Genomic DNA, 11,273 nt, shown 5'->3' on the forward strand with positions numbered 1-11,273 from the left:
AACGCAGACCAACTTGTTCGAAATTAATGAAACTTGGAAGGTTCGCGCACGTCAATGCTTACAGTCGGACGATCGATATAATCCTTCCTTTTCTGGATTATTTTTACCAGCTATATATTGTATATATAAAACGGCCTTTCCTTTTCCGTTCGATTTAACGCTTCGTTTAACATTGCGTGACATGAAAAAATCACGCGTGTTCATAGAATTGATTACGATAGGCGTTACGTGGATACACGTGGTAATAAGAGCGGAGGAAGGGTAACAATTTCTCTGGCAATGACATCAGCGGCAAGGAAATAGGCATGCCTTCTGGCCTAGTCGGGAATAACTCATCCCTAATTACGTCATTAGACATGGGACGGCGGAGCTGTGCAACGTCTTTCAGTTCGTGATTACGCGATCGATTTTCCCCGACGCTGAAACGCACAGCCTAACCGTTTACCGTTTTACAATCTTTCACGTTGCTTCGTTTTCCTTTACTTTTACATAATTCATCGATATTTACGTAGTTAGCGTTCATTTGTAGAGGATGGTTGGTCGTATGATTTAAATGACCGGATAACTCGACGTTGAAACCGTCAAATATATTTAAAAATAATTAATAAATACAGAGAATGTTCGCTAAGACTAATTGATTTGCTAAAGACTGTGTATTGATCGCTAATAAAATCGCTCGAGACTGAGACGAAAAACCGATCACCTTACGATCGCGTTCGTTTATTTATACTGGTCGCCGGAAAATTTAAATTCGACTTTGTCTGACGGTTGCACGTAGTGGCAACATTGTTTTGCCCGGAGTTTATTTATTATTGCATTATGTATGTCCTAACGATATTGATACTCCGAGGCAAAACAACAATTATCCTCTGGCTGATGTGTCGCTACACATTTAATATTTTTAACTTTGGCAAACTTGGTACATCGTGTCGATGCTATTGAGCCTCGTTCGGATTAGTCAAGCTATTTAAATTCTGAACTCTATGTTGAGTGATATGAACGCAAAGTCGAAGTTCAGTTACTTAACGCGTATGAGCATAAACTTGAAAATTAAGGCTCGAGTTCGACCGGCTAATCCGAACATGGCACTACGTTCCTCTGTTTATTCGGATTATTAAATCTTTGCGCGGTACTGTTACGAAACAGTATTTTACATAATCCAGTATTTATGTAACGTCATGGTGGATTGAAAAAGACGAGAAAATTTGATTTGTAAAATTTGATTTCAAACTATCTCTGTGCGAAAAAACTGAAAAGATCTTGCTTTCAATTGTAAACATGAAATCAGTTTTCCCTCCGTTCGACAAACCGCGTGTATAAACAGTTTCTACGTGGAAAAATTTAAACGCCAAACCAACCACGAATTCGTACAAGCGAAAGAAAAAAGAGATACGAAGAGAAACATTGATTTGGAGATCACACTGTAGACGATTCCGATGAAAAGTCAGCGGGCTGTTGCACGCTCGTTTCTCGTTTGCCGCGGGATTCTTAAACGTTTGCGTCGGTCGCGCTGAATACTAAAGATTGCCGCATCCGCCGCACTTCCCTTTAAATTCTCGCGTATTCATTCGGGGGAGCTTTGTTTAGTGTCTGCGCAGTGCCGTCTACGCAGAGGCCTGTATCCCTCGCAAATCTCGTGGGCCGTGAATACTGCGATTCCTTTTCACCGTGGAAACCGCGCGAGCAAACTGCGGCACGCGTGCACGCGTTTCTAAAGTCGAAATACGCTTTTCCACCGGCGTTACGGTTCGCAACTTCGTCTTTCGTTGCACGACACGTTCTACTTTTGCCGCAGACTCTATTCATCCCGCCAGTTCCAAGAAACGGAGCCCGACTTTGGCAGACCATTTATGAGCTTCGCAAAGTTTTCCACTTCGAAGGTCGTCCCTATGTTCCGCCAAGTTGCTTTGTTTCCTAACCACAGTTCAAACAATTGAGATATTCGTAGCCTGAAGAAAATTGAAATTTTCTACCAGGTTTAGGTAGCATTTATATCGAAGACTTTGAAGCTTTGCATATATTGAACGGTTAGAGAGGAAGAGAGCAGTTTGTTGGTTAACCGGTTAAGGAATTACCAAGCAGTAAAATAACGTGTAAATATTGGGCAACAGCTATGGTAAAATTTCGTTCTGTCAGAGAAACGTATTAGAAAGATAGATACATTACAGAAGCCCGTTATGCGGCATAAAAAGAATTTCTATAATTTGATGAAAAACTCGATCGCATAAAATGAAGCCTCGTAAAATTATACGACCAGATGGAAGAAGAAATGGCAATGGAAAAATAAATGTAGTGATAAAATTCTCTAAATTCCTTTTCGTAATTGCTAAGTGGACTAAATAGAATCTAATTGTGTACACTGTACATTTGACCGAAAACGAACGGAACGTTGCGTTAATGGAACTTGGCTCCTTAATGGGTTAAACAAATTAAGCGGAAGGCACGATGTGTGGGCACCTTAATTATTTTGCGTACATGTTGGTATATGTACTACGTGACTCAAGACCAGCTCCGTTATGTGCAGTTTACTTGAGGCGCACGGTGATTCATAACGAGCGAACCGTGATACTTTTAGATTCCATAGCGCGGGGTTATATTTGAAGCTCGCGAACAACGAGATCAGCGCGTTTATAAAGCACGAGAGATAGATGAGGACAGGCGGAACGACCTCAACTTACAACCAGGACCGTGGACAATAGCAACATTGGCGAAATAACCTCTTCTTTATGCCCTTTCACGAAATTTCTCGCCAAAGTGCTTGCATGATCATCGTCGTCCAAAAGCGATCCCGAGTCCACTAGGGGAACCTCGATTTATCTATTTACGTATTGGGTCGTCTGGAAAGTTCCTTTTGTTTTGTACGGAAATAATGGATGCACTACATTTTCCCTTTTATATTATTTTATCCAATCACGTGTGATCCATTTTGTTCTATCAAAATAAAGATCACAACGTTCGACAGATTAGATTTCACGTTTGTATAAAGATGCATCGTTGCAAAAGACGTATCTGTAAAAGAAAGACACTTTTCAGACAACCTAATACAAGGGGCTCGGATAGAGAACGAACTTGCCGTGATGTCACGGCCGCGAATTAAAACATTCGCAACGTTCTTGTGGAGCGTAAGTTCTAGCGCTGGAAAATTAAAAAATACCTCAAATTTGAGCAACGTATGAAAGAATTGTCACGCAGAGTTGCTTGTTCGAACTGCATCAGAAGATGAAATATTACAAATGACGATAACATTGAAATATAAAGAATCAAAGCTCGTAGCGGGGTTAAACGTATAGCCTAAGTGTAGCTTGAAATATAATTAAATATACGTAATTAATAACGCTTCAACATTGAATAATCGACGAAGCTGTACGTTTCCCAAATATAAATTAGTTGAACAACGTTCATCGATTTCCAAAGTCGTTGAAGTAATTACGAGCGGTAGTACGCGTGATTTACGGCGAATAAATTAAGCGACCATCTCAAAACGAGAAAACCAAGTTATTTTCAACGGTCGGTTAATGTTTCCTGGAAACTTCAAAGAGACAGAGACCCCCCTACGAAATCCTACGAGTTTACACCACCAACTTCGTTATTTCGCTACAATAGCGTCTCGAGTAAAGCATAGCGCGAACTCTCGATGACGTTTTTCCTTGCCGAACTTCTTGCTCGAGACGCGTCTGGCCAGAGTGCGCGTATTATTTATGGTTTCTATAAACGTTGGCTGATTCATTAGGCGGTTCAGAGTTCACGGGAACGATCACGTCACTGGGTGAGAATTGGTTCAACTCGAGTCGCTCATCTCGAGCGTTAAGTGCCACTGCACCTCTCTTATCCGCCCCTCTCATTTTCCTTCCAAGTCTCCCTTTTCCCCGATGAAACCTGTCCATCGTTTCTCGCTTCTCTTTCTCCCTACCCCGTACCTTTTTGTTTCTATTCGTTCTACGCTTTACTCCCCTTCGTTTTCACAGTGAACTCCCACCGACACCTACGCGTCCTTTCTTCCTTTTTTCCTCTCCCTATCTATTCGTACTTTTTCTCCGCGCTCTCTTTCCTTTTTCATCTCTTCCTCTGTATAGTACGTTCGCTACTGGTCGTGTCCTCCGTCACGGTTTCAGCGGTTTCACGCGGCAAGAATGTTTATGACGATGCCAGATGTCCCAGTCTGGCATTGACGCATCGTCGTTTTTCTGCTTCACGATTCGGTTTCCGTTCGAAAAAATCGGTCCGACGACTACGCGACGCGTACATATACATCGTCGATTATAAGTACGTATTTGGTCACATGACAGACGCGTTATACTCGGTTGCCAGTGTCAAATACAGCGTACACAATTCATTTTCCCTTACGGTGGACCATGTCTACCGTAACGCACTCCGAATTTTGGAAAATATATTTCTCCGGAGATATGAGACAATGAACTCCCCTTCTGGTATCAAATACAGCGCGCATAATTCGTTTTGCCTTAGGTGAATGTGCACATACAGTTAGGGAAAGTAAGAGACGAACACGAGGAATGAAATCGTGGAGATCTGCAAGATCATCGGCGTTGATAAGTCGTAGGTTACGACCTGTGAAATTTCACTGACAACGTTAGCCGAATTATGCAAGAGGGACCTAAGCAAGTGTCTTAATATTTATGAACGAGAGTGTACGCGTCGCTCGTCGACGAAGGATGACACCGAAGACCATCACACACGATGAAGAGGGACGTGGACCGGCCGAAACAGAGGCGAACGTTGTAGGACCAGACGAAAAACGAGTGAAGGCGTCGAATGAAGATAGATGAAAGGCAACGGATGGTGTAATGCATCTTGTAAACGTCATTGCTCTTTTTGTTGTCGCCGCTGATTAATTATACAAGCAAGATCAACGCGCAGATGTTTCACGATATTCGTAGGTGGTTTTAGAACGCGACGAAAATCCGCGGTTGTTATTTATTGTGATTCGAGGTACCGAATTTAAGAGAGAATGATGTGACTGTAAGTTAATAACGTAAGAATGGAAACGAAGTACTAAGGGCGGAATCAATTAGCGGGTATTAGAGAGATAGAATCTTCGTAAGCGAGCGGCGATAAGCGATCAGGGTTAAGTGGACAGCGACCTAATTGCAATAGCCATTCGAGATTTTATGATTTCACCGAGTAAGCAGTGCTCGTAATAGTTCTTACGTAGATGGCAAGCGCGGCGATAAGTGTTTTTTGGTTAGATTTGCAATTAATGGAAGTTCTTGCTGTGAGAAGCTTACACCAAGTATAGATCATTTATGGGGCTAAAAGTGTTGATTGAATTATGCTAAAAAAAATGTAGTGTCAAAGTAATGGATTCATAATAAAGATTTAGAGTTAAGTGGGAAAATAAAGCATATGAAGTACGTGAAGCGTATACTACTTATCATTATCCTTCTTTTCTCGTCTCTTCATTTTCTTTCAGATACGAACGTAAATGAGGGCATTTCCTCTCGTAAACATTACTCGTTTAACAATAAATACCAATTAAATTATAAATAATTATTATTTAAAAACATCGTTGCACTGTTTACGCGTATCATACGTTTACACGCGTCGTCCGCACATTGTACAATATAAATTGAAATTTTCTGTATACGATATGGGAATTCGTGGCCAATATGAAATTTAATTTCAACGTATCCTATCGAACGAATGAGAGACATTTCCGATGAAAATATTCTCCCATTGCACGATAAGGATCGAGAATAAAACGCGAAACGCGTTCTACGAATACGCGCGCTAACAGTAATTAATTCACGACGGACGCAGTGAAAACGCGAGCAATGCGAGCAGATGCCAAAAGGGAAAGACCGACAGCCAACTCTATTGCTTCATTATGCCTGGAATTTGATTCGAGTCCGCGCGAAACGGGCTTGCAATAACATTCCATCCAGTCGATATAAGCATTTGCGGGCTTAGCAACGGCGTAAAACATAACCGTTATGGCCGTTGCAAAATAAAATCTCACGATTGAATCAGGCAGCTGGACGAACCTTTCTACCGGCTTTCGAAACTCGATAAGGCAGCCTCTCTCGGCTGCTCGTAACGAGATCACCGGGAACGAGTTATATCGATGCTTCTAACGTCGTGTTTGACCCCGTAACAAGTATCGTTGTCGGCCACGAACAACGGACAATTTTATCATCGTCCACTTTCATCCGAACTAGCGTAACGAGCACCGTAAACTAATAAAGAATTTTATTAGCCAACGATAACGGGCGAATTTTATGGGAATGTTAATTATTTGAGAAACCAGACACGAAACGCGCCATGTCGTGACGCGACGCGATGAAGCATCGCCGTGGGAAATAACGTCGTCGAAAGTTAATCCATCATCCGCAATGGCCATGCCGAGCAACGTAGCGAAAATACGAACGCTTTAGAAAAGAGCAACCTAGGAAACATAGAGGCACATATACGATTCTCTGTGTATACACCTAGAAGATTGAATTCAACCTTTGGCTCGCTTCAGGAACGACGGGAACGACGTCTACTTTCTACGTGCAAGAAGACAAGAAGAAGCGTCTATCGTGATCCAAGGAGTCCTCGAGGATTCTAAGACTTGAATCGTCAAGCGGTTTCAAGAAACCAAAGTACTTTTCGCGGACGGAGACAAGAAAGCCATCTCCGCCTCGCGTGCGGCATGGAAACGTGGTGGTTGGCGAATAGCGAGTCCCTTCTTTGGTGGAAAGTAGGCGAAAGTCGTGGCACGATGCGCGATGAATTATACTTTTCAAACAGGCGTTAACGTCGTCTAAACATATTTCGTCGTCTTAGTTTAGGTAACGTTCGACACGCTAGCTTCGTTGCTTGTGTCAAAAGTTTGTAATAAATAGACCGACAATGCTTATACGCTACCCACGAAGGATTTCAAGCCACTGTTTCATAAAGCTAAAGCATTTCGGAAGAAGACAGTTTGAGGATTGTTTTGTGTTGAAATATTTATTAGTCGGCGAAAAAAAGTTTAGAATTTTGAATCGATAGCGATGTTGATGATGAATTCCGTACGAATATGACTAGGTACGTGATCATCCACGAGTCATGCAGATCAGTTAAAATGAATGCATTTCCTGATTGTACTAAAAATAATGGAGCTATTTCAGCATGAGATACAGTATAGTACTATTCTTCTATCGAAGCTGGCGTTCCAAAACGTAACTCACAGGCCGACCTAATGCTTCAACTGCTAGTAATCGCGAATGCAAAAGTATTGAAATTAAAACGAGTCCGAACTGGGTCAGCTATTCGGTCCATTCGATGTTCGATTGCCAGGTATAATGAATGCAAGCGTGTCACGATGGGTCGGGTAAACGACTCGTTGAACAGAGAACGACTTACGCGCCGAGGATGATAATAATGGAAGTCTTCAGGGACAATGGACTCATAAATCTGAGAATTTTAATAAATCACGTTCTGCATAACTTTCGACATTTCGAGCAACTTTTTGTATTAAAGGAAACGTCAAGATATCGTATCTATGGTAGCCGTAACTTTCGGGCCCTTATACATACATAATCCTAGATTACTTTTCTTGTCAGGAAAACCAACAACGAAGAAGACGTAGTAAATCTGCACCGGAGTTTTATGCTTGTTCCGCATATTACTTTTTACGAATGTACATATCGCAAGATGGTAGCTGAGCAAAGCTTCTAACAGAGGCAGTATTCATCCGCGACTCTGCTGCTATCCTACCTTCCTTATAACAACGTATCGCTTCACCACGTTCATGGCTGTGAACAGTTAATTGTCGAGTTACTTCGAGACTCGCGTAGCTCCATTTATCTGTATTCGAGGAACACAGATCGATTAGCAAATCTCTCACGACTGTTCAAGCTCTGCACCTTGTAAATCGAACGACGGAAAAACGATTCGCTTCGGGTATGAATTGCGCTAACGAAATAAAATTCGAATTTTCCAGTTATCCCTGATTCTCTGCATTTTCGTCGAATTACCTGAATCACAGCCTTTTGCGGTTACAGGTAAGTTAGAATTTAGGTCACACGGAGGAGCGTACAGTTAGACTTTAGCAAATAGACTTTCGAGAGACCGTGAATTTTATTTCAAAAAATTGTGTCTTCTCGGATCTGCGTTGTACCGTGAGACTGAAAAGTATCGAGTATAGGAAACTCAAAATCTAGAAAGGTTTCTCGTTCTGAACGTCAGGAACATTATACACACGCTACGGAAACGAAAGAAACCTTCGACGAAACGTAAGCGTTCGATTGCACAAATCGTAAAAGAATGAGAAGCAGAGGCAGAGACGAAGGTTTTCTCACATTTTCTCGTGTCGGGTTTATTTCCGAGGGAAATAAATAGGTCGAGCATCTGAGCTGCTGAAAAACAAATCGTACGTCTTCGTTTCTTTTCGACTAACGTTAAGCGGAATACTAAAAAGTATGCAAGTGGAAGTCGAGACGCAACAACGTAACTTCTTACTTTGGCACTTCCAGAAGATAACGGAGCTTTTAATCGAATTCAACGCTTCACGGTGCATACATCGAGCATACAACTATCTCAGCCGAACGATTGAACGTGGTTCATAAACTACGGCAAACGTTGTAATCTTCTTATCGAAATTAATTACCCGATACTAATTATCTAATTATCCGATTACGATTTGGAAAGTGGAACGCCGGAGGTAAACGATGCTTTTGTTCGAGAACGTCACAGACTGTTTTAGAACCACTGTTTGACTATGAAAAATCACCGGATACCGGGTAGACTAACATCAGCTCTTACCTGCCTATTCGAACCGGTACAATACCGGAATACGTATGTGTTCATTCACTGTACGATACACAGCGAACTTCAAAATTGCAAAAGTACAACGCGTAACATTTAAGTTCTACGAGAACTGAATCCGAACTATGAGATAGCAATGAAATATCGATCAATTCATATTAATTTACACAGTTTTATTTAAAACCACGAACCAATATCCTGTCCATAAGGATACGGAATTTAAGAGATTAATCAAGATAAAGAATGTTCTAATTAACGATACTTACGAATGTAGAAGCTCGGAGAAGCTAAGAATCAAGTAGGAGAAAATGATTAAAATTACTATTCTGCCCACTGAGACGGTGAAACGCCTGTTCCTAAAGCCCTGATCACCATAGCGTACGTCGATCGAACTTTCCCGCTCTCCTTCCATATTCTCTCTATTGAGACACGAAATTTAAGCAGTTCGATGCTACCATTGAATATCGACGGAATATTTAAACGATTCGACGTTAGTCCCGACGTTACAAACGGACCTCCGCATTCGTGTCACGCGCCACCGAACATCCGGTCATAGTTTCCTGCCGGTGTACATCTCAGCCACGATTGCCGCCTATTTTTGTATTTCGCTCGGCGACGGTCTCGCGCAGCAGCCTCGAAGGGCGATTCTCAATTGTCGCGAGCAACCGCTCGGCGTGCATTTTAACGATGGCGATTTCTTCGTGGAAGAAATGGAAGAACCGGACGAGAGCGTGTGCCCGCACGATGAAAAACAAGAAAACCACCAGACCGCTACATCAGTCGATTTTATCGCTCGAAACGAGCGTCCCCGTTCCCTCGAGCGAGTCTTTTAAAGAGGAAGAGGCTGCCAGAGGAGAAGCTGCAGGAAACGATTCCTCTCTGTTCGAGGTGGTTAATTGTTTCGGACAGAAATTCACGACTGCGCCGGTTCCGCCAACTTCTCCACCCGATTCGGATATTTAGGTCGCGGATGAAGGGCTGTGAGAGCGTTTCTTTCGAGGTGAAATCCTGAGAGACGCGCGCCTATCTACTGGTAAAAAATTTGTCTGCCGCGATAGGGGATATCCATCTTCGGCGAGAAACGATGTTCCGTGTAGGCTCGAACGCGCAATTTATGGATACGTAAGAACGATTACTTCTCGTGTTCCATAGAAAACCATGGGCTCGAGCGCTGATCGAAATCAATGTAAGAAATTGCGGAGAATTTAAGTACATACTCCGTGAATTTTAATCCACAGCTTTTAATAATTGTTCAAGTATAAATGATTATCTATTGTATCTTAAAATAACGTGTACAAACGCGTTGATATTTGCTTTCGGTTTATCCTAAACCATAGCTGCGATAAAATCGCTATTCTACGAAATTCTATTGGGTTGGCATTTTGTTAATACCACCTAATGACATACAAAATAGGTAATTTTGTCATTAGATGGTATTGACAAAATGCGCAACCACTTAGTTGCCAAGCCAATATATACGTCTTATCAGTGGAGCCTCTTAACCATTTTTCTATCGTCCCTTAACCATGATTATAGTCATTTAATATTATTAGGATGTCCAAAAAGTGTCCTTCTTTTACAGATACGTCTTTTTACAACGATGCATCTTTATACAAACATGAAACGTAATCTATCAAACGTCGTGATCTTTATTGTGATAAAACAAAATGGATCATACGTAATTCGGTAAAATACTATGTAACTATTATATGTAATACTATTATATGTAATACTATTCGGTAATACGGTAAAATAATATGAAACGAAAAATGTTGTGCATCCATAATTTCTTTATAAAACGAAAGAAACTTTTCGGACGATCTAATATTTAATTAGTAACATGAACAGTTAATATCAATTGACTATTTACATACATAGCGAAATTTCTGTATGTGCTACTAATGTAACTTCCCTACATCAATCGGCAACGAGCGTGCACAACGATCATTCAAAAAGTTCGCGAGCAAACCAGCTGGAGTTCTCCCATTCAAAAATCTTGCAAACAAAAGAGGCGTTTTGAAACTCGAGGCACGCATTCGCACGCGTGGCCTCGCGTGCGAAATAACGCGGCCCACGTTTGTAAAGAAGCGTTTCGCGGAATCGTTAGGAAGATGGTCGAAAAAGACACGCGATTAAGGTCAATTCCGGTCGCGCGGTTTTAATAAACGAGACCTTGTGCCGACACAGGTTTTAACGCACCCTAGAAACGCGCGCACTTAATCGGAATGACCTGTATTTCAACGTCGTTTCTTTCTGTTGTCTCTTTCTCTCCCTCCCTTTCTCTCTTTCTCCCTTTGCGTTTGTTCGAGCAGCACAGCTACGGTTTTTATTAAAGTCTCTTTCCGATTCGCGGGGATATAGCCGTGCCGTGTAAATAGCGTCGATAAGAGGCAGGCACTCGCGACGAGAACGCGAAGTAACCCTTTGCGTCTTCAAACGAGCGTATTCCGGCTCAAGGATCGAGGGAGGGACGCATCATCGAGAAACAAGTACAACCGAGGAACGTTCAGCTCGCAGATTAATTA

At 41.9% G+C, this 11,273-nt stretch overlaps 1 protein-coding gene across 3 annotated transcripts in view; it reads left to right on the top strand.

The window, feature by feature from the left end:
- LOC126921776 (mediator of RNA polymerase II transcription subunit 20) overlaps positions 1–11,273 on the top strand; it is a 162,883-nt gene that overhangs the window by 11,820 nt on the left and 139,790 nt on the right. The window lies entirely within an intron of this gene.

Source organism: Bombus affinis, chromosome 11, assembly GCF_024516045.1.
Source record: "Bombus affinis isolate iyBomAffi1 chromosome 11, iyBomAffi1.2, whole genome shotgun sequence".
Lineage (NCBI taxonomy): Eukaryota > Metazoa > Arthropoda > Insecta > Hymenoptera > Apidae > Bombus > Bombus affinis.